The sequence below is a fragment of the Magallana gigas genome, chromosome 4 (genome assembly GCF_963853765.1).
Source record: "Magallana gigas chromosome 4, xbMagGiga1.1, whole genome shotgun sequence".
NCBI classification, from domain to species: Eukaryota; Metazoa; Mollusca; class Bivalvia; order Ostreida; family Ostreidae; genus Magallana; species Magallana gigas.
In genome coordinates, this window is record NC_088856.1 from 10,567,755 (window position 1) to 10,588,416 (window position 20,662).

Sequence of the window (20,662 nt, forward strand, 5' to 3'; positions counted from 1 at the left end):
AATAAAACATCAAATTATGCTTCAAAACATTTAAGATGTTAATCACTGACCTCATGTAGATTTAATGCAATCGAATGAAGTCAATATAAGTAGTTAAGGCCTATGAATGTTTAAGTGTTATCATCATGTAGTTTGTGTTAAACTGAATAAAACTAGGAAGATTTTAAGAATATTTTTTAAGAATGAAGCTACTAAAAATATAAAAAAAAAACACACGACCAAAAAACAGACACAAAAAGACAGCAACTTATATATCGCTTATAAAATGCTATCTTTTGTGGTGCATAGGACTTCAGAATAAATGCAGAATCATCGCTATCCGATTGCTCATACGAACATCCAAAGAAAACATCTACTTTTTTTCTTTGATTAGCATTTTTTATGAGTTATAAAAGAGCCATACGTTGTAAAGTCATTCTCTGTTGTGTTGTTTAATAACAATATTCAATGATTTTGTCTTCAACAGCAACAAAAGTACCACATTTCGCAGCCAAATAAGGTAATCGTAATTTCTGGGTAATATCCACATCACACAATAAGTACTCGTATGTCCTTAATACCTACACAACTTCACAAAATTCCATGCAGTGGTTTTAATACCTACTTTACGAACGTTTCTGCCGCAGTTTAAGAGGAGTTGCGCTTACCAAAAACCCCCAGGACTGACGGGTCAAAAAGATGACAGCTCTCGCAACTTGCTGCGTGGGATATAATTTATGGTAAATTATCCCCGTTGTTCAAAGTATTTGTTAACAACGAATATTTGAACAGATGATGCGCAGACCTTCAAAGAATTGGTCCTTATAAAAAATGTTAAAGTAATTGTACACCACTTGGGGACTTTTAACAATAATATTCACATTTAAAAGAATAAGAAGTGACTAGATCGAGCAATTTAAACGATGTTGGAGGAATGTACATTCAGTGCATTTTCATCGACCTCTCACATGGTTTAATGGTAACAAGAGAAAGCTGTCAATGTGTCGGCAAACCGGGTTTTCTTTTGTGTGAACAGTAGTATCAACAATCCAATTGTCGATCAAAACATGAAGAGTTATGCTTCTCTCTATGGTGCAGATATTTATAAAATCAAACTGCAAAAAATTCCTCTCTTGAAAACTGTAGGAGTAGTTATCTGGACAAATGATGCACCACATATCATGAAAAAGTACAAAGTTCATCATATTTATCTCCTTAGAAGAAGAATTCTGTATAAAGCTATTGTCAAATCTTTAATCTGAAATATTTTGGGATTTTCTTTACTAAATGATAGTTTATTACTAAACAACTCATATCTAAAAATTTATGAAAGATCTGAAGTTCAATTTGTTGCCCATCCATTCTTTAATCGGAAATTGCATGAAACGTGTTACTAAAATGGTAAAAATATAAGACACAGAAAATTGCTAACATCTGTTACATTTGAAACAGTTTAATAAATTACACATTCGAAATCTGTTAGCTACCATTTTACCCCCGGCTTTATTTCAATACTCGTACATCTATATTACTGGTTTTTATGATATTTTCTGTTTAAACTAGAGGTACTGTGAGCAAGCTCACAGTTGATAACCCCGCTAAGATAAAAATCATAATGCGTGTATTTTTCCAATTATAGAAAATATTTGATGAATCAATTTCACCGTCCATTTTCTATAAATAACAACTGCTCTATTTTTTTTAAACTGTTGGTCATAAGCAATATTTGTGTAAAGTAAGAACATTCATTGCTTCTCCATAAGAAAGATAATAACCGGACACGAATTTTGCACTTTTTCTGCCAGTGACCTTGACCTTTTCCAAATGACATTGGGTCAAGGTCATGACACACCCTTTAGTCATAAGCAATATTTGTGTGAAGTTAGAACATTCAATGCTTCTCCATAAGAAAGATAATGACCGGACACGAATTTTGCACTATTTTTTCCAACGACATTGACCTTGCCCAAATGACCTTGAATCAAGGTCATTACACACCCTTAGATCATAAGCAATATATGTGTGAATTAAGAACTTCAATGTTTCTCCATAAGAAAGATATGGACCGGACACGAATTTTGCACTTTTTCTGTCAGTAACTTTGACCTTGCCCAAATGACCTTCGGTCAAAGTCATGACACACCCTTAAGTCATAAGAAATCTTTGTGTGAAGTAAGAACTTCCAATAATTCTCCATAAGAAAGATATAATTTAATTCTGGTTGTAACGCGGCATTTGATTGGATAGAAAAATTAAGTTAAATTTGTATAACCTGGTTTGCATGTCACAAGACACGTCACAATGCACCAACGTCAAAAACGTACTAATCCGCTTGACGTTACGTTTGAATTTTGAACAGATTAATATCATTTTTAAAAGTAAAACGGACTCAATTTGTACAGCAAATTACAGAAAATTAAATTATAAGGAATGAACTCAATGTCTACCCAAGTTATACTCGTATAACCTGGGTTGGAGCAATTTACGCCTTTTTATAAAGGCGTAAATTGCTCCAACCCAGGTTATACGAGTATAACTTGGGTAGACATTGAGTTCATTCCTTATAATTTAATTTTCTGTAATTTGCTGTACAAATTGAGTCCGTTTTACTTTTAAAAATGATATTAATCTGTTCAAAATTCAAACGTAACGTCAAGCGGATTAGTACGTTTTTGACGTTGGTGCATTGTGACGTGTCTTGGGGGGTATAAATATCATTTCTGAAGGGTAATACAGTTGACAGTTTAAGAAGACCGGATGGCCAATAAATTAACCACCAGGGGCTCGTAACATAAAGGGTACTTAAGTCTAAGACAGTGCTTAAGTAGGACTTTTGTACATTCTTAGACTTAAGTCCGTAACTAGAAGAGTGCTTAGCTAAGACAATTTACCCAAAACTTAGGCGGTCGGTAGAGGTGACTTAAGTATGTCTTAAGTATTGTTTTCACACATTTAGAAGTTTTATTGTTATTAATTATTTAAATTCAGCATATGATTACAGAGTATTATTTATCACATGATGATATTTACACAGAATGAATATCTTAATATTCACCAATATAAATTTTTTGATTTGATTGATATAAATATTAATAGTGGTTGAATAAGCTGTCACATTTTTCATAAACCGGTAGTATACAAGTGGACTGCTGAATAGGTTGTAAACACTTAATGGTCGGTTTACAAGAAGTAACTGCATATATAAACTCGCAAAACTTAATTGAAAAACTAAAAGAAGGACGTTCAAAGACAGAAAAACCCTTAGCGATTTTAAAGACGACGACTGCCTCATTTCATTATATCGACTTAATGAATGAATTATACCCAGATAATGTGAATTGCTTAATTGGTAAGGAAAGAGGTAGAAATAAAGATAAAAAGAAATCCACTTAGATATAATTATATCAAGTTCAACGGCATCGCAATATTACGCCACAGGCAGTCTTCGAGGACGACTAAAATAGTGAATATTCGTCAAAACAAACAAGCAACAACAATAGACTGAATATATTGTCCGAGATCCATCGCTTTGAGCTTTTTACAAATTTTAGGCACATATGAATATATACTCATGCCACCTTGACTGTTGTGTCTGTACATTTACATTTACCCCATCTAATATCAAAGATGTCATGCACGTGTATCTATAGAACCAATACATTCAAATTCGTCAAGAAATGTAAATATGACTTAGCTAAGACATTGCTAAGTTTGCTTTATGTTACGGTATATAAGACATACTTAAGTAGGACTTATGTAGGTCCTAAGATTCCGCCTAAGTCCTACTTATGACCCTACTTAAATCAAAATCTTAGCATGCTTTATGTTACGAGCCCCAGATCTACCTAAAATTTTAAGATAAGAATAGTTAAACTATAAATTATACTTAACTAAGGGAAAAATCCCTATAATTTATTATATAAATTTATGGATTTTTCCTCTATTTGTAAATGGATCTCTTTTTTTTCAAAGGAAGTCAATATTTTCTAAAAATAGCCAAGATCATCGAACACTCCTAAGACGAGTAAATTTCACAACACAAACTGCCAAAACGTATTCCAATTTTTCCGAACAACATTCGTATGTTACCTGTTCTTGCATTTGACTGTATGTTGGGTATCTTCAATTATTGTAAAGAAAAATATCTACATTGTATTTATATGTTTTATTTAAATATATTTTCACTATATGGTCATATTAGCCCCGCCCTATGGCCTTATCCCCTGACCCAGGGGCGATGAATGTCACAAATTTGGTGGTGGGCTTTATGAACATCAGATACATGCATATACTGCTTTCCAGCATGTGTCAGAGTAGAGAAGAAGATTATTTTAAAAACGTGGTCTTTTTTCCCTTCATCCTACTAATGAGGCTCCGGGGTGGTATGGTCATAAATTTCATTCAGATAAACGTGTGCTAGCCTAGGGCTCGTGACATAAAGGGTACTTAAGTCTAAGACAGTGCTTAAGTAGGACTTATGTACATTCTTAGACTTAAGTCGGTAACTAGAAGAGTGTTAGGCTAGGACAATTTATCCAAAACTTTGACGGCCGGTAGAGGTAATTTAAGTATGTCTTAAGTATCGTTTTCACACATTCAGAAGTTTTATTGTTGATTATTTCAATTCAGCATTTGATTACAGAGTATTATTTACACAAAATCAATAGTTTAATATTCACCTTGATAAAAGTTTTGATTTGATTGATAAAAATTATAACAGTGCTCGATATGAATTGTAACATTTTCCATATGAAAGCTCTGTATCTCCCATATAACTCAACAAATGGCACTCAAATTTTTGTTGAATATTAAAAATGCCTAACTGAAGTATTCTTAACATTACAATTAGAAACATAATTTTTTACCAAAATCGTGACCATGCCCCTTTAACCTTCCCTATTTTTTCTGCGTGGACATCAGGTAGCAAGGAACAGTTTCGAATACATTAACCGTCAAAAGTTTTGTAAAATTGAGAGTGACTGAGGTTGAATGAGAGTGTGAGTGTTGCTAAAATTCATGAAACGATTATTATTGGTCAGACGGATGTCTCTTGTTTAAAATTGGTATGCAATATGTAGGCACCTAATGCAAAGTACATGTGAATCAGAAGTAAAATGCTTTACTAGCGGCTATGATTGTTATGTTAACTTTACAAAGTAAGCAAGTTACAGACGGGAGGTAATTATAAATTAACGCAAAAAGTAGGTGGATGGGACATAGTAAACTATACACTGTTAAGTTTTTGACATGTAATGGTGCACATGGTAGAGAATGTCAACCCATTGCAGGGAATAAGCTTGGGGAGGTCTAAAAAGCTGAAAAATGATGTAAAATAGGCGAAATATAAAAGGGTCAAAATTTCATAAAAACCAGTGTGTAGAAAATTTTACAGGTGCTGATTGGTAATTTTCTTTAGAAATTGGTAATTGGCCTTAGGTATTTGTGCTGAATGGGAACTTAGGAAATTCTAGTTTCAGAGTTCCGAGGACACACATCTCCTAGCTACAATGAACTGTATAAAAAAAACAACTGTCCGGTGCCACCTCAGGGTCCACGCAGTTAAATACTTTCTTGGGGTTTTCATGCGGTATGACTATATATAGCCACATTGCAGAGAAAATACATAACTTTCGTTAATAAGGTTTATAACTAAGGTCTTTACAACAAACGAAATACAACATTCTTTATGATTGAAGGCTAAATAAAACAAAGATTAAATGAACATCATTCACGTGTACAATATGCAGGTTACCTAATGTTATTAACACGTGTTACCTCCACATATCTACGTGTTTGAATTCATTAGTTAACAGTTCAATTATAACTTGTTTCATCAGGCTCAGGTACTACGCTGCTTAAACAAAATGTAGGTCGTTTGTACTACATTTATATGATGAAACTCTTCTAAAACTCCAAAACTATCAATTTGATGTTGCGTCATCTTTCGTTTTTGACATGACAATGTTTTTCCCGGGAAATTTAAAAGAACGATAATATATTCTTAAAAATAAATTAAAACTTCGGAATATCTGATTCGTATTGTTTATTTTGAAGTTCCAACGACACTTTTTTCAACAATTGTCTCTTTAAAATTATCATTCTGCTATTTTGTAGTCGGCTGGAATGTAAAATCCCTCAATGTTGAAAACAGCATTTCTGGCTTAAAGCAGAAAATGTATGTAGAGACATATTCCGTAAAAAAAATTAGATTTTTGTGTGTTTAATATTGTACGTTCTTGTGTCTGTAAAGTTCACTTCGTAATAATTATTGTTTTGAGGGACATATAAAAGAGACATTCTCCTGAAAACTTCATCAATGTTCTTACCTTTTTAATAATTATTTATCATAATAATTTAGATCTTAAATAATGTATTTATGAGCCTGAACTTTACAATAACAAAACAAATATAATTTTTGTCATCAGGATCTATTTAAGAACTACGCTGTTTCAAATTCCAATTCATGTATTTAGGTTGTTTGCACTAAAAGAAAAAAGTGGCTTAAATTAATCATTCTGTCACAATGGCGTAATTGTCCTCTGATGTTGATGATAAAACTTTTCAAATTGAACACTCCATTAATTTTACATCTCAAATTTGTCATTTTCACAAAAACGGCGCAAAATATTGTCCCCTTTAAACCCAATCAGTCAATCGATTGAGTAATCTGAAACATATAAATGAATGCTTTAGAGAGAGATGCAGCATAACAAACATATTCAACTGAACTCAGTTTGATCAGAGTAACAGAAGACAAGGTAAGCAAAATTTACCATAAATTGCTGTAACAGATAGATTGTAACTAACGAAAATTAATCTGTTATTGGTCTTGATTTATAGAAATTTTGGTCGACTTTGGGTATTTTACATCTTTTTTTAAAAAATAATGATAACCCTAGTGCTAGTCATGCTATACGAAGTAAACATTGAATAAACATTAAATCGTGAAATTTTAACATACAAATAAACAGGAAGTACTGTTATTTTAATAATGATATATTTGCATTTAAGAATGTATTAAGTTTTAGCTACAATTTAAAGCAAATAAGTTCAATTTTCTACTATCATAATTATTATTATAATCAGTTCTCAGTTTATTTCTTTATTAACTTTGAGCTGCATAGCTCATCACTACAAACAAACAAGTACATAAATGCACAGGTAGCTTAACAGAATAATATGGCAGAAGTGTACATACAGTATCATTATCTAACTTACGAAAGTAGGTTTTGTCTTAGTTCAAATCTAAAGTAGAACAAAATAACCCCAATACATACATTTTTAACATTTTCAGCATTAAAATGCCGCAATAGTTTCGACATTGAAGATTTTTTTTCTAGTGGGTTAATGTAATGCTCCGTTTAAAGGACATGTTCAAATAAGATTTATTTTCAACAAAATATGAACACAGAAAACATTTTCTATTTTGTTGTTCACAGTTGTCAGATCGACCCGTTTCTATTATTGCTAGTTGTTGCATAGACAATCTAAATCTTGGAATATATTTTTGATACTTGATTGGTTCGGGTTTCCGTATATAATAATCGTAAATTATTGGTTGCAATAAGGTATTTTTAAAAAGAGAGCATTTAATGGAACTATCTAGTTGTAAAACATCATGTCTAGTGTGATAAAAAAAATTGTTTGACAATAATATCTGCATTTGTTGTTGTTGTTTTCTTTCTATAATTCAAACTTATCTAGTACCAGGGTTGCATATCAAATTCCCGTAAAGCGTTTTCTTTTTTATCATAAAAAATCTTTAACATGGAGCAACCAGTTGTTTGCATTATATTTTAACACAGTCATATATTTAATAATAGAAGTATTGAATAATACAACTGTAATGGCAAAAGTATTTTTGGCGAAACTAAATTATGTTAAGCATTCTTTGGTACAGCAAAGGAAAAGTCCTTATTCATAATACACCGCTTTATACAAATTAGAACTTTCAACCCCAAGATATATATAAAGTTTCTCAATAGTAGGTGCTTTGATTGAACCACATACCCCAAATGCATAATTAATTACACGGCCAACAAGACAATCGGACAATGATATCAATTTGTTATGATTTAAAGTTTCGGATATTTCTTTTCAATATACAAATATTCCTCTCTATTTTGCTCGGTTGTTTTTCAGCTCTAGCGAACTTAATACTGTGGCTTAAAATAATGCCTTAACAGGCAAACTGATCTACGATTCTAATTATTTCGGCTCTTTCGCGTATATGAAAATCATCGTATTGCATTATATTGAATTCTAAGTTACGTTATACATAAATTAGTGCAAAAGCTTGTCTTTTATGTCAGATTTACGTATTGTTCCAATTTCTTCATATTTTGTAAAGTTTTCAACAAAACATACACTCTCAGATCCAATCGCAATTTCTCAGGCCTTTCCGGCAGGCTCGGAAAAACACCTCGATTGTATTACCTAGGCGTCCATAACAACCCCCTTTTTATAAAACTTGATATAAATACAACACATTTTACGATCTTTTGAGATGTAAGCTAGACTTCAATTAAGTAAATGATATACCCTAAAATATAACACAGTAGCGACTAATCAGGCTGTCTAGCTGATACTTATTCTTTATAGGAAGTGACTCCATTTTGTATAAAATTCTAGCATCCGGTAATGTTAATACATTCGAGGTGTTTTTCAGAGCATACCGGAAAGGCCCGAAAAGTTGCGATTGTCTCAGATTTTGATTTTAGAACATTGAACTCTAGCTACAGCGCGTCTGAATTATCAATATGTTGTTTTCGAAATTAAGTATTTTGCTTTTTCGGTTGAGCCGCAAGGGCATCAAATGCAATCCATCGTTACATTATAACACAGGTGTTAGAGGACAGGACCCCCCCCCCCCCTTCCCCTAATTGGCAATTTTTACACCTGTATATACATGACTTTAAATAAATTTCTGTCAAACAAGTCAGTTTATAATACTGACAATATTGTTTTCATGCGCGGATCGGGGGAAGGTGGTTCTTCCGTTCAAAGTTTAGTAAAATCATTTAAAAATAAAAGCCCCCCCCCCTTTTCCGGTAAAAATTCTGATTCTGTGCCAGTATTTTTAAACATTATAAAATGTAATCGAAGTCTGTCGACATGACTTCGTTACTGATCTTTTGAAAGAACCTCAACGTGTAAAACCCACGGCAGGTCCTGACACGACAGGCTAAGTCTTAAATCGATTTTGAAATAAATATCTTTCATTGTGAATACAATTACATGTAATATTTAGGAGTAACCCCGAGTAGTTCAAATGCAGTGGTATTTTTTAAAGTTAGAATGACAGCTTTTCTGTGAAAGCAATCCATAATGTAAATAGAATAATTTGTAATCAGTTTAAGATTTCTTCAAATGTCTCAAGTCAAAATGTATTCCCATATTGAACTCTTGTGCATGTACCTTGTAAGTAAAAAATAAATATTAATCATACACTTCAACAATAAGTTCGACACCTAACTTCTTCCATTTGTAGATGTCTGCTCTCATGAATGCAATGCTGGGCTTTGTGTTGGTTGCTGTCTTTCTGCCGGATCTGGGCACCTGTTGGACACGAGAGGGACCGTGCTACAGCATGGCGGAGTGCGATGCCAAGATTTGTTTCAACTATTGCAAATCATTTGGCTACAGATCCTCTTCATGTGACCGTCAAGATTTCCTCTGTCCTGGTCCCACTCAGCACTTCAAATGCCGCTGTACTGACTATGACCCGCTAATAAGAATACCTACTCTAACAAAGTAGTTCAATAAATGATCTCGCATGCAAATTGGTGTTTATATTGTTAATTTCAAAGGTTAAAACATAGGCCAACATGATTTGCCAGAATTTGTTTTATTAAATAATGAAATAACCTATGAAGAACTACCTTTCGACATACCCGAAACTAAAAAAATATTTTTTTTATATTTTGTTAAAACATTGTGTTTTCCATCACAATAAAAACATGCAGCATAAAAAAACTCAATACTTTACATGAGGACTGATCAACAAATCATTAGCAAATTCAACGTACCCTTGCGATCCATGATCATGTACTTATTCTTTGACAGCAAGAAACCGAGTTGTCTCTTTATTGTTCGATCGCCGAATTTTACATAAAAGCATGAAATTCCTTTTTGGACCTTTCGTTCTCAGGATTTGTTCCTCCGCCATTGGAACTAAGAATTTTAGCAGCTTAAAATCTGACTGACTTTAAAATCATTGTGGAAGGCTGGAAAAGTCCTTTTTCAGTGATTTAAAAACTGTTCTTGCACACCAAAATACCATTTCTAATTTTAACGGGGGTAGAAATTTGAAACTTTCTTCGATTTTAATTTCATTCGAATAACTTTTTTACCTGCTGCAAGTGTACTATTTACATACGTACTAGCATTTTTGATTCTCAACAACTAAGAAACAAGAAACTGCAATCCAGAGTTCACACGAATATACAAGACATGACCGCGTAGACTCGTACGGTGCTAGGGAGTTCTGCATCCGCCGTGTGCAGTACGGGGTGAAGGAATGTTGGCATAGGGATACAAGTTTGAGGCGCGCTGTGGGGCGTAAGATGAAAACGAATGCAGATGTGTCGTATTCCCGAATGTCCTTAGAAATAAAAGCCAACTGATGCAGGATTTCGAATTTTATAGAGTCTCAACTACGTCAGCGGCTTAATGAATTAGCAATAAAACAGACATAATTCTAAAGAAGACTCAACCAGAGTATGAGTTCGAAGGTCAATACTGGTATTGGCATCTTAACTGAGATTCTGGATGATTCGTGGGCTGCATAGAATAAGTGAATGAATGTGACTTCTTCAGTATCTACAAGCATGTTCTTCGTTTTATCCATTTTGTCTTGTACCAAAAAAAATCATATCTAAACACTGACAATTAAAAAAACCCAGCTCTGTCACTCATAGTTACAAGAAAGAATCGTTTCTCAAGTTTAACTGACAAAGAAACTTACACATTTTTCTTAGCAGATAGTAAGAAATTAAAATGAAACAATCAATTTCTGGTTTTTTAATTTAATGTAGACAACTAAGTAGAAACTGGTTTATATGCATACATACATTTGAAATTAATCGACTTATATATGGCACCGTTTAGTCTAAACAATATTTTTTTTTAGTAATTACTGCATGAGAGGTTCAGAAACCAGTCTAAATGCTTTAGTTAATTTCGAGGACAATGGCAGTGACTAATGGCAGTAACACACGTATTGTTTTTACTATAAAAAAAATAACACAAATCGACACATTACACAATATTTTGCATTAAGATATGTAGATGTACAAATATGAATCAAATTTTACGCTGTGAATAATTGATGATTTGCAAAATTGTTCCCTCCATTCTCGAGATTCATGCAGAAAAGTCTATGTAGTGGTCATAACATGACTTTTTTCAAATTAATTAGCGTATAGTCATCGTTTTTTCCTTTATATTACTGTTCTAGGGGCCGAGTTACACACCATTATCTTGCGTCATCAGCGGCAAAACACTTGTGTTTGCTTGGTCTTCGTTGGTGTCCTGGTCTGCTTCGTTAAGATCAGGGCCTTCTTCTACCGTCAAATCTATGTTGTTTCTATTTTCCTGTGAATTGCGATTTATCCAATCTCTTAAATTGTCTCTGAATTTATACCCAATGACAAGTACTACTACTAGTACTACAGCTAGACCAATAAGTACAGGGACAACCACAGCAGCAAATGGAAATGGAGAGTCGTCGACGTTCCGCAAAGTGTCACTTTGGTTGAGGCCGTGACTTTCTTGTGTAGGATTTGACAAGTTCACCTCTGCTGTAGTTGAAACCGCGCTGCTGCTAGTAGTGTTTTTACCGATATAATGTAACATTGTCATGTAGAAAGACCAAACTGAAAAGAAATAAAAATACCGGAATTAAAACAAAGAATGAAGTGTTTGTTAATTTTTTGAAATATTCAATGAAATGAATTGGCTGCTGTGTGGATGGAGTCCCTACATATCATGTTTTGGTGGGCTTGCGTGGTGATAAACAACAGTTTTGATATTGATCCCCAAGATGACGATTAAATTTTTATAGAACCTTAATGCGCATCTACAGCATGACGCCCTTAATCATTCTAATATAGTATTGAATTACATGGACTGGCTAATCTTTACAGGAACTACAGGAGGTATTTTTGTTGGAGAAAGAAAACTTTAAACAGCCACACCCCCCCCCCCCAAAAAAAATGAAAATTAAATTTTCTCTAATAAAGTTTCCCTATTGTATAAAATGTGTCGGGAATTCTGTAAACCAGGCGTTTTTATAACATTCAACTGACTACTGAATAAAAATAAAGGTCAACATTGATGATGTACATAGTAAGGTTCGTTTAACCGGGTTTTCCGAAGGAAAATCCGGTTTTTGAAGTGGTGAAAATGGCAGCGGTCGGCAGGGTAGGGGGGGGGGGTGACACAAGGGTACTCTTTTTTTTACGGATAACTCCTTCAGTTTTCTAGATAGGAAGTTGTTCTTCCTTTTGCAGATCAATTGCACATATATCTGAGGTGTGCATAGTGCTAAGGTTTTGATTTCAGATTAACTTATGACAAAAATACCAGCTGTTGAACATCGTTATATCATTTTTGACAAAATATTTCATATATGGTACCCCTATTGTATGGATAACTCCTCCAACAGTTTTCAAGATAGGAAGTTGTTCATTTGCAGATTTATTGAACATATATCAGAGGTATGCGTATCGCTAGGATTTTGATTTTTGATAATGTATGAAAAAAATAGCAGCTGTTCAACTTTGCAAATGTTTGGCAAAATATTGCATAAAGAGTATCCCTGTTTTACAGGGGTATCATGTACAATACGATATAGAGCAGAGTGCCCAGTTTCTCTGGATAGGTAATGTTCATCAATTCGGGTTGACAAATTGATAGTTTTGGGTCACCCCTTGTCTGAACATTCTGCATCATATAATAATTTCATCGCAGATTTGGACTTAATTGAGTAGAATATTTGATAAACAATTACATATTTACAGGGTTTAGTAAGGGGTGGAAGGTTTTCAAGAAGAAAATGAACAAAGGTGATAAGATGGATAAACCTCCGGAATGAGATTTTGCCTTTCACAGAAAACTTAACCCTATTTCAAGTGAACTCCCTTGCCTTCACTTGGGGAACTTGCTGTGCATTATGTCATCTAACTTTAGCTGATCAGTTGATGCACAAGTTAGAAAGAAAAGCATAACACACGGACGAAAGAGGGTAACATCAAGCGAGCGGGTATCGGAGATAAGAACTGGAATGATGTGTGTCTATTAATATATGAGTCGCTACATACAAAGACGAGTTTTTTAAATGTTATAAATATCTGAAATATAACCACGCTTCGCAAAAAAACCCAAATAAATATTAAAAACATCCTAATGACAGACAAAAAACCAGCCATGTTTTATTTGTTAAAGTGTACCAAAATACATTCAAAACTTGACAAGTAAAGTGTACAAAGCGCAACTACATGTTATCTACATTTCATAATCTTCTTAATTATGAAAGAATTATTATAATAAGATCTCTTACCGTATGTTTATGTTTTACATGTAAAAAATAGATTGCTAGATGAAAATTCTACCTGATAATATTTGTAATCCACAGGGCAGGTTTTGTATATGGTACCCCTATTGTATGGATAACTCCTCCAACAGTTTTCAAGATAGGAAGTTGTTCATTTGCAGATTTATTGAACATATATCAGAGGTATGCGTATCGCTAGGATTTTGATTTTTGATAATGTATGAAAAAAATAGCAGCTGTTCAACTTTGCAAATGTTTGGCAAAATATTGCATAAAGAGTATCCCTGTTTTACAGGGGTATCATGTACAATACGATATAGAGCAGAGTGCCCAGTTTCTCTGGATAGGTAATGTTCATCAATTCGGGTTGACAAATTGATAGTTTTGGGTCACCCCTTGTCTGAACATTCTGCATCATATAATAATTTCATCGCAGATTTGGACTTAATTGAGTAGAATATTTGATAAACAATTACATATTCACAGGGTTTAGTAAGGGGTGGAAGGTTTTCAAGAAGAAAATGAACAAAGGTGATAAGATGGATAAACCTCCGGAATGAGATTTTGCCTTTCACAGAAAACTTAACCCTATTTCAAGTGAACTCCCTTGCCTTCACTTGGGGAACTTGCTGTGCATTATGTCATCTAACTTTAGCTGATCAGTTGATGCACAAGTTAGAAAGAAAAGCATAACACACGGACGAAAGAGGGTAACATCAAGCGAGCGGGTATCGGAGATAAGAACTGGAATGATGTGTGTCTATTAATATATGAGTCGCTACATACAAAGACGAGTTTTTTAAATGTTATAAATATCTGAAATATAACCACGCTTCGCAAAAAAACCCAAATAAATATTAAAAACATCCTAATGACAGACAAAAAACCAGCCATGTTTTATTTGTTAAAGTGTACCAAAATACATTCAAAACTTGACAAGTAAAGTGTACAAAGCGCAACTACATGTTATCTACATTTCATAATCTTCTTAATTATGAAAGAATTATTATAATAAGATCTCTTACCGTATGTTTATGTTTTACATGTAAAAAATAGATTGCTAGATGAAAATTCTACCTGATAATATTTGTAATCCACAGGGCAGGTTTTGTAAGTTTGTACAATTGATCCGAAGCCTGTTACTCTGCGCCCGGCGTAAATCTTGGCTTAAGTCAAATTCCGTCTTACTAAAAGGCGTAAATCTGCAGACATCTACGCCTGACCAAGGATAGGATGGTCGTAGCTTTTGTTGTAACATACAAAAAAAGAAAAAGAAATAGCTTTCCAAAATGCTAGCCTGACAAAAAAATTATTCCACTAGAATCATGTATCAATCATTTTATAGAAATAAATTAAATTTTCGCTGATGCTAATAAACGGAACTCGCAGATCAAACAAATATATATATATTCATAATGACGTCTACCACAACTCAATTTTTGTCCCCCCAGGATAGAGGTTTAAAGTCTATTGCTGGGCTTAATTTATCACATAGTTTAAATGTACTATATTGTTTAGTAATTAAGTCTCCCAAACGAAGTACGGTTTCTTCTTCTTCTTCTTCTTTCCCGCGTTGCGTTTCTCAGAGATGGCTGAACAGAATTGTACAAAACTCTAGGATACGATAGGCCTGCATAACTAGATGTGCACGCTTGTTTGATTTTTCTCATTTGGGGTTGGCCAACCACTGTTCTGGGGGGTCAAAAGGTCATGGGGTCTAACATTGAACCTTAAGGGGGAAATCTTAGACTCTATTGTAAATGGTTATAACTTGAAAACGGACAAAGATAATAATATAGGGTTTTCAGAATCATATATTGACTGTTACAGGCAATAAAAAGGGTTTATTATATCTGACCCCTGGGGTCAACCCCACCCCCAGGAATTGGAAATGACCATATATCTCAGAAACTGTTAGAATTCTGACCCCCAAACCATATATATTCTTGTTCCATGTGTTAAGGGGAATCACATGGTATGTAAGTCATGGGCCCCGGGGGTAGTCCTGACCTGCCTCAAACAGGAAGTGCACAAATAACTTGAAAATGGTTAAGATCCCCACCCCTTAACCATATATATTTTTGTTCCTTGTGTCAAGGGGCATCAAGTGGTATGTTGGTCATGGGCCCTGTGGGTGGTCCTAAACCCTCTCAAACAGGAAGTGCACGAATATATTAAAAACGGTTAAGAACCCCACCCCTAAACCATATATATTCTTGTTCAATGTTTTAGGGGGCATCAAATGGTATGTATACGTAGGTCATGGGCCCTGGGGTTGTCCTGACCCCCCTCAAACAGGAAGTGCACGAATATCTTCAAAACGGTCGAGATCCCCACCCCTTAACCAAATATATTCTTGTTCCTTGAGTGAAGGGGAATCACATGGTTTGTAGGTCATTGGACCTGGGGTGGTCCTGGCCCCCCTCAAACAAGAAGTGCGCAAATAACTTGAAAATGGTCAAGATCCCCACCCATCTGAATTGCGATTTCTCCAACATCTCAACTTTTCTCTGAATTTATACGCCATCAAAAGGAAAGCGCAAAGCAGAAAAAGAAGAACGGGGACAATAATAGCAGCCATCGGAAAAGAAGAGTCTTTGGCGTCACTGTCTTCAAAGCTCAGCGAGTTGATACTTTGGTTAAGGCCGTGAGTTTATGGTGTAGTATGTGACCAGTTCGCCTCTGTAGTATTTAAAATTGTTTCAACATCATTGCTTTTTCCGGTAATAACACGAACCATCATTGTGATTGATTGGTCTTTAAAGACAAATCAAACAAGACATTATTTTGATTTTAAATGAACTAGGTAACTCGTAATAAAAAACAAAATATTATTTATGTTTCTATATTATTTAAAGCCAAGACAACTGTACTTAGTTTTTTGATAAAACAAAACAGATATAGAAATTATTTATTGAAGTAAATGACGAAAAATAAATATATACACCATCAAGGGGGTCAGCATAGACTAGAAAACAACTGACAACTGTGTGAAGTCCTTGGCAGTATATTATGTAATATGCTGACCCCAATAGTAAAACATATCAAAATTCAAGGCAATGATATATGCCAAACATCAAAAAAGGGTGGATGACTGCTGTTTCCAATCTTAAGTATAAATTATTTACCATTGTTTCTTTTTTAGGTTTATTTTTGATTATCAAAAGAGTATTTAAAAAAAATCGGCCAGATTAAATTCTTTCTAGCATAAATGTGAATGAAATTATCTAACTATACGAATTTAGTGAGCGGATATTGACTTTAACAAGGCCAAAAAAGACCTGTTGTACACGTTTAAATTTAATCGCGTGTGGGATACAAGAAGCCTTGTAGAACGCCCAAAATGTGGTAGGCCTGGGGTACTACGCTTCGGAAGGAATGAGCCACATCTTCGCTAGCCAAGGGTTTTCGGTCCACTTTGCTCCCCATAACCCTTGGCGGATTTCATTACGAAAACTCGGTGATGTGGTGGCGCTATCTAGCGAGCAACTTGAGTAAAGCGATCTGGTTAGACAATCGTCGGGGAGACACTGTACTCGAGATCTTGTGTCTCATCTTGTTAAAGGCACCGAATTTTTTTTTAAAGAACACACATGTGTTGTCTTTTAAAATTTATATTTACAAGCACTGCGATTGGATCAGCGACTCGCAGCTGCAGCCAATAATAAAACGGAGCTTGTCACCGAGTAACGAAATCCGCCAAGAGTTTATGGGGAGCAAAGTGGGCCAAAAAGCCTTGGCTAGCGAAGATGAACAAGCCATTGCTCTCAGTGGCGTAGCTACCTTTTAATTTACTGTATTCAAAAAAGGTAAGGGGTCTTGGGGCCGCCTTGAGGCCCCCAGCGGGTTCAGGGCAGAGCCCTGGTGGGGGCCGGGGGGCGAAGCCCCCGGAAGCTCCTGGATTTTATGTTATTTGAATGACAAAACAGCCTTAAAATATGACATTTTTTAAGTATTATAATTCCAATAAATATGAACAAAAGTTGCTGAATTCCGAGACAAACATTATTTACCTGGTACTCTTCGAATATTTTCTTTAAAATTTCAAGACCCCCGATGCTCTTGGATTTAAGGTTTTAGCTTTTAAATTTACAGGCTTTTGATGATGAGATATTGTCTCAAAATGTTACAATTTTACATACTGTATGTGTAAGGGAAATGTATTTTTAAAAGAATGTGTAATTATATATGAAACACTGATACCCCAGCGGAAACCAACTGCATATGACTAAAGATAATAGGCGTTTTGAAACAGGTCTATCATTCAAACCGTAACATACTTACCTAAATGACAAATTTTTGATCAAGTTTATCACAATGTATTTTGACTTTGTCAAAATTTTAATCACCCGACCGCCGACTTTAAATTACATGTAAGTATAGACTGACAGAATACAATTACGGACAAACACTCAAAACTTGATGTGCTTTCAGATTTTAGTATGAATATTTAAACTTGAAAGGAGTTAAAAGTTGTTCATCTCATTTTAATAAGTTTATTGTAGATCATTCTTTAAGCCAATAACATGAAAGTCAAAGGTATAGCTCGTCCATATCAATTTATGATTCAAACGAACTTCCAATTAATTTCAATGTAAAGTATGGAATGGCGGTATTTTCCGGAATCGTAGTAATTGCATGGTTTACGATGAGAACTGAATACTAAATATGCAGATTATAATTCAGTGGAGTCTCAATACAATTTGTTTACGTGCAAACAATAGGGAACTCAAATCATAAGACCTATGCTTTGCAAAATTTTGTGTATTCATTTGCGTTTTTGCGTAAAGGGCGCTACGCCACTGGCTCTCCCACAATTTCCGTGACAGGATATGACAGAGGACAGATGGTCTAAGGCGATTGGTTTAAGTAACGTGGTCTGTTTCTTAACAGCATACCGCCATATCTTAACGATATCACCTGAATAGAAAGGTAAGTTCTCTTCACTGACGATAATGATTATGTTTTAGAAACTTAGAGGAAATTTGATCTCAATATTTTCTTTAATTAGCTCTGTGTTTGAATTATGTGTGTTTCTGTTTTCCCTTTCAGTATATAAGGATTTCAAAAAGATTCGTAGTATAGTTCACATTTGTAGACATATCTCTCTTAAAATAACTAGGCCTATAGCTATTAATAGACATGTGTTTTTAAAGTACTAAATATATATCTTTAGTGACTGTTTACATGTTTCGTGAAATAAAGTTAAAAGATTACAATTTTTTATCAATTAGACAAAGTGAACAATAGTATTTGTGTATGCCAAGACTATTTAGAATATATCAATGAATTCATACGGTTCTTTTACACGAAAATCTTATATATCACTGTCTCCGTAAGTTTATCGTTCAATACTCAGAAATTACAAAACAAAACTTTATGTTCCTACCTTTACCGAATATTGATAAATGAAAAAAAAGAAAATTATGCCGCTCATATCAGATGTTACCTGTTAATTGATATATGTCCAATTCACTAATTGGTCCTTACTATGTTCTAAACATATTCAGTATTGGCTGCCCTACTTTCAATTTAGTGTTTCATATAATTAGCACACAAAAAACCCCCCAACTAAAATAGAAAGGGAAATATGTATGCTAGGATTAAAAATAGTTGAGATTGCAGAAATTTTTCGTTTATCTCCTTTTATTTTACATGACAAGCGTTGGAATATCTCATTTTAAGGTAAATTCCTCATCGCTTAGAAGTGATGTTTTACGGGGAATAATTATAATTTGTTATACTTTCATGTTAAATACTAAAATCTGATTGGTTAAGACGCAGTTCACAATTCTTTCTATTACCCTCAGCGTTAGCAACGCACTTAGCAACGGGTAACATTAAAAAATGTTACATGCGCGAAAATTATGCGCGTACGGTTCGCTGTAGAATTCACGTTATTCCTATATAAAAGCAGTAAAATTTTCTTAAAAATTAAGACATTCAGTAGAACAAAATAAATAGTGCCCGTTTGGGAGGATAACAGTTGAAATTGACACCCCTCGAAAACCATTGTCAACCTCCGCTTCGCGTCGGTTGACAATGGTTTTCTCGGGTGTCAATTTCAACTGTTACCCTCCCAAACAGGCACTATTTATATATTATTTTATTGAGTTTTAATGTCGCATATTTGTCATGGGAGTGAAATTAAGTGTGAAAAAAAAACAATTTAATTGACATGATCAGAAAATAATTTAGTAATTAATTGTATCCAGAAGTCGAATTTCTGTACTGCAAGAAAACTATCGTCCGATTGATATACCCACAACCCCTCCCCGTAGTTAATAGTTTAGTTATCCTAAGAATATTGTAATCATGAAATTAATAAAAGAGGAATAACTTTTAATATTGTAATGCTTCGAGGTACTATTGTTGCGGTCAAGAATAAAAACGTATCTTTTTGTAAATTAAATGGTATTAATATATGTAATGAGAGAAACAAATATAAAATAAACAACAAATTTCCCGTGTTAGCTTTTATTTTTCTTTCTTTTATTTATTTATTGCAAATAACAGTTGTTAAAAGTCACAATAATAGGTTATGGATGGCCGATGTACAAAATTAAATTCTTTGATACACATGTTATTATGCAACATAGATATAATAAATAAATACGTATAAATATTTTTGCTATGTATTGCAACATTTACATTTGTACTATCAAATATATTAACTCTGTTTATACATTTTTTCATCAGACCGTTTTTTCATCGTCCTTTTCTTCTCTGTCATTGTTTTGGTACTTGTTATGGATGAAAGTTTGAATATATTATTACTGCACGTATATCAGCTTATGTTTCCTTAACATCAAGAACATAATTTCAATGGACATTTAGTTGTCATCTAAATGGTAATGAAATAATCATTCTATACAAGCTTTTTTTATATACAAATCTTGTACAATAACATTAATTATTTACAGGCTATATACATGTACATTGTATAGAATCCCAGACTTTTTTAAATTGAAACAGATTTTCAGTTAACGGAACAATCCATTTACTAATCGTGTACAGTCTGGTATATGCCGTTGTTTGTCCTGTAGTTAGGTATCGCGACTCGGCATTGATCGGGACAGGTCGTCACCGATTCGCCTTATTTCGTACATGGCTATCATTAGTTTCTTT

General features: G+C 34.0%; 2 long non-coding RNA genes across 2 annotated transcripts; one reads left to right on the top strand and one right to left on the bottom strand.

Annotated features, from left to right (window-relative positions):
• The first annotated feature begins 6,558 nt into the window (after window positions 1-6,558).
• LOC105325185 (uncharacterized) lies at window positions 6,559-9,761 on the top strand. The gene is made up of 2 exons (XR_899672.4): window positions 6,559-6,737; window positions 9,470-9,761. It is a non-coding gene; the product is annotated as an uncharacterized lncRNA (long non-coding RNA).
• Window positions 9,762-10,990: 1,229 nt separating this feature from the next.
• On the bottom strand, window positions 10,991-19,123 carry LOC117682033 (uncharacterized). Its single transcript, XR_010712774.1, has 3 exons — window positions 18,984-19,123; window positions 14,612-14,777; window positions 10,991-11,855 (listed from the first exon to the last, which is right to left on the bottom strand). It is a non-coding gene; the product is annotated as an uncharacterized lncRNA (long non-coding RNA).
• Between the last annotated feature and the right edge of the window lie 1,539 nt (window positions 19,124-20,662).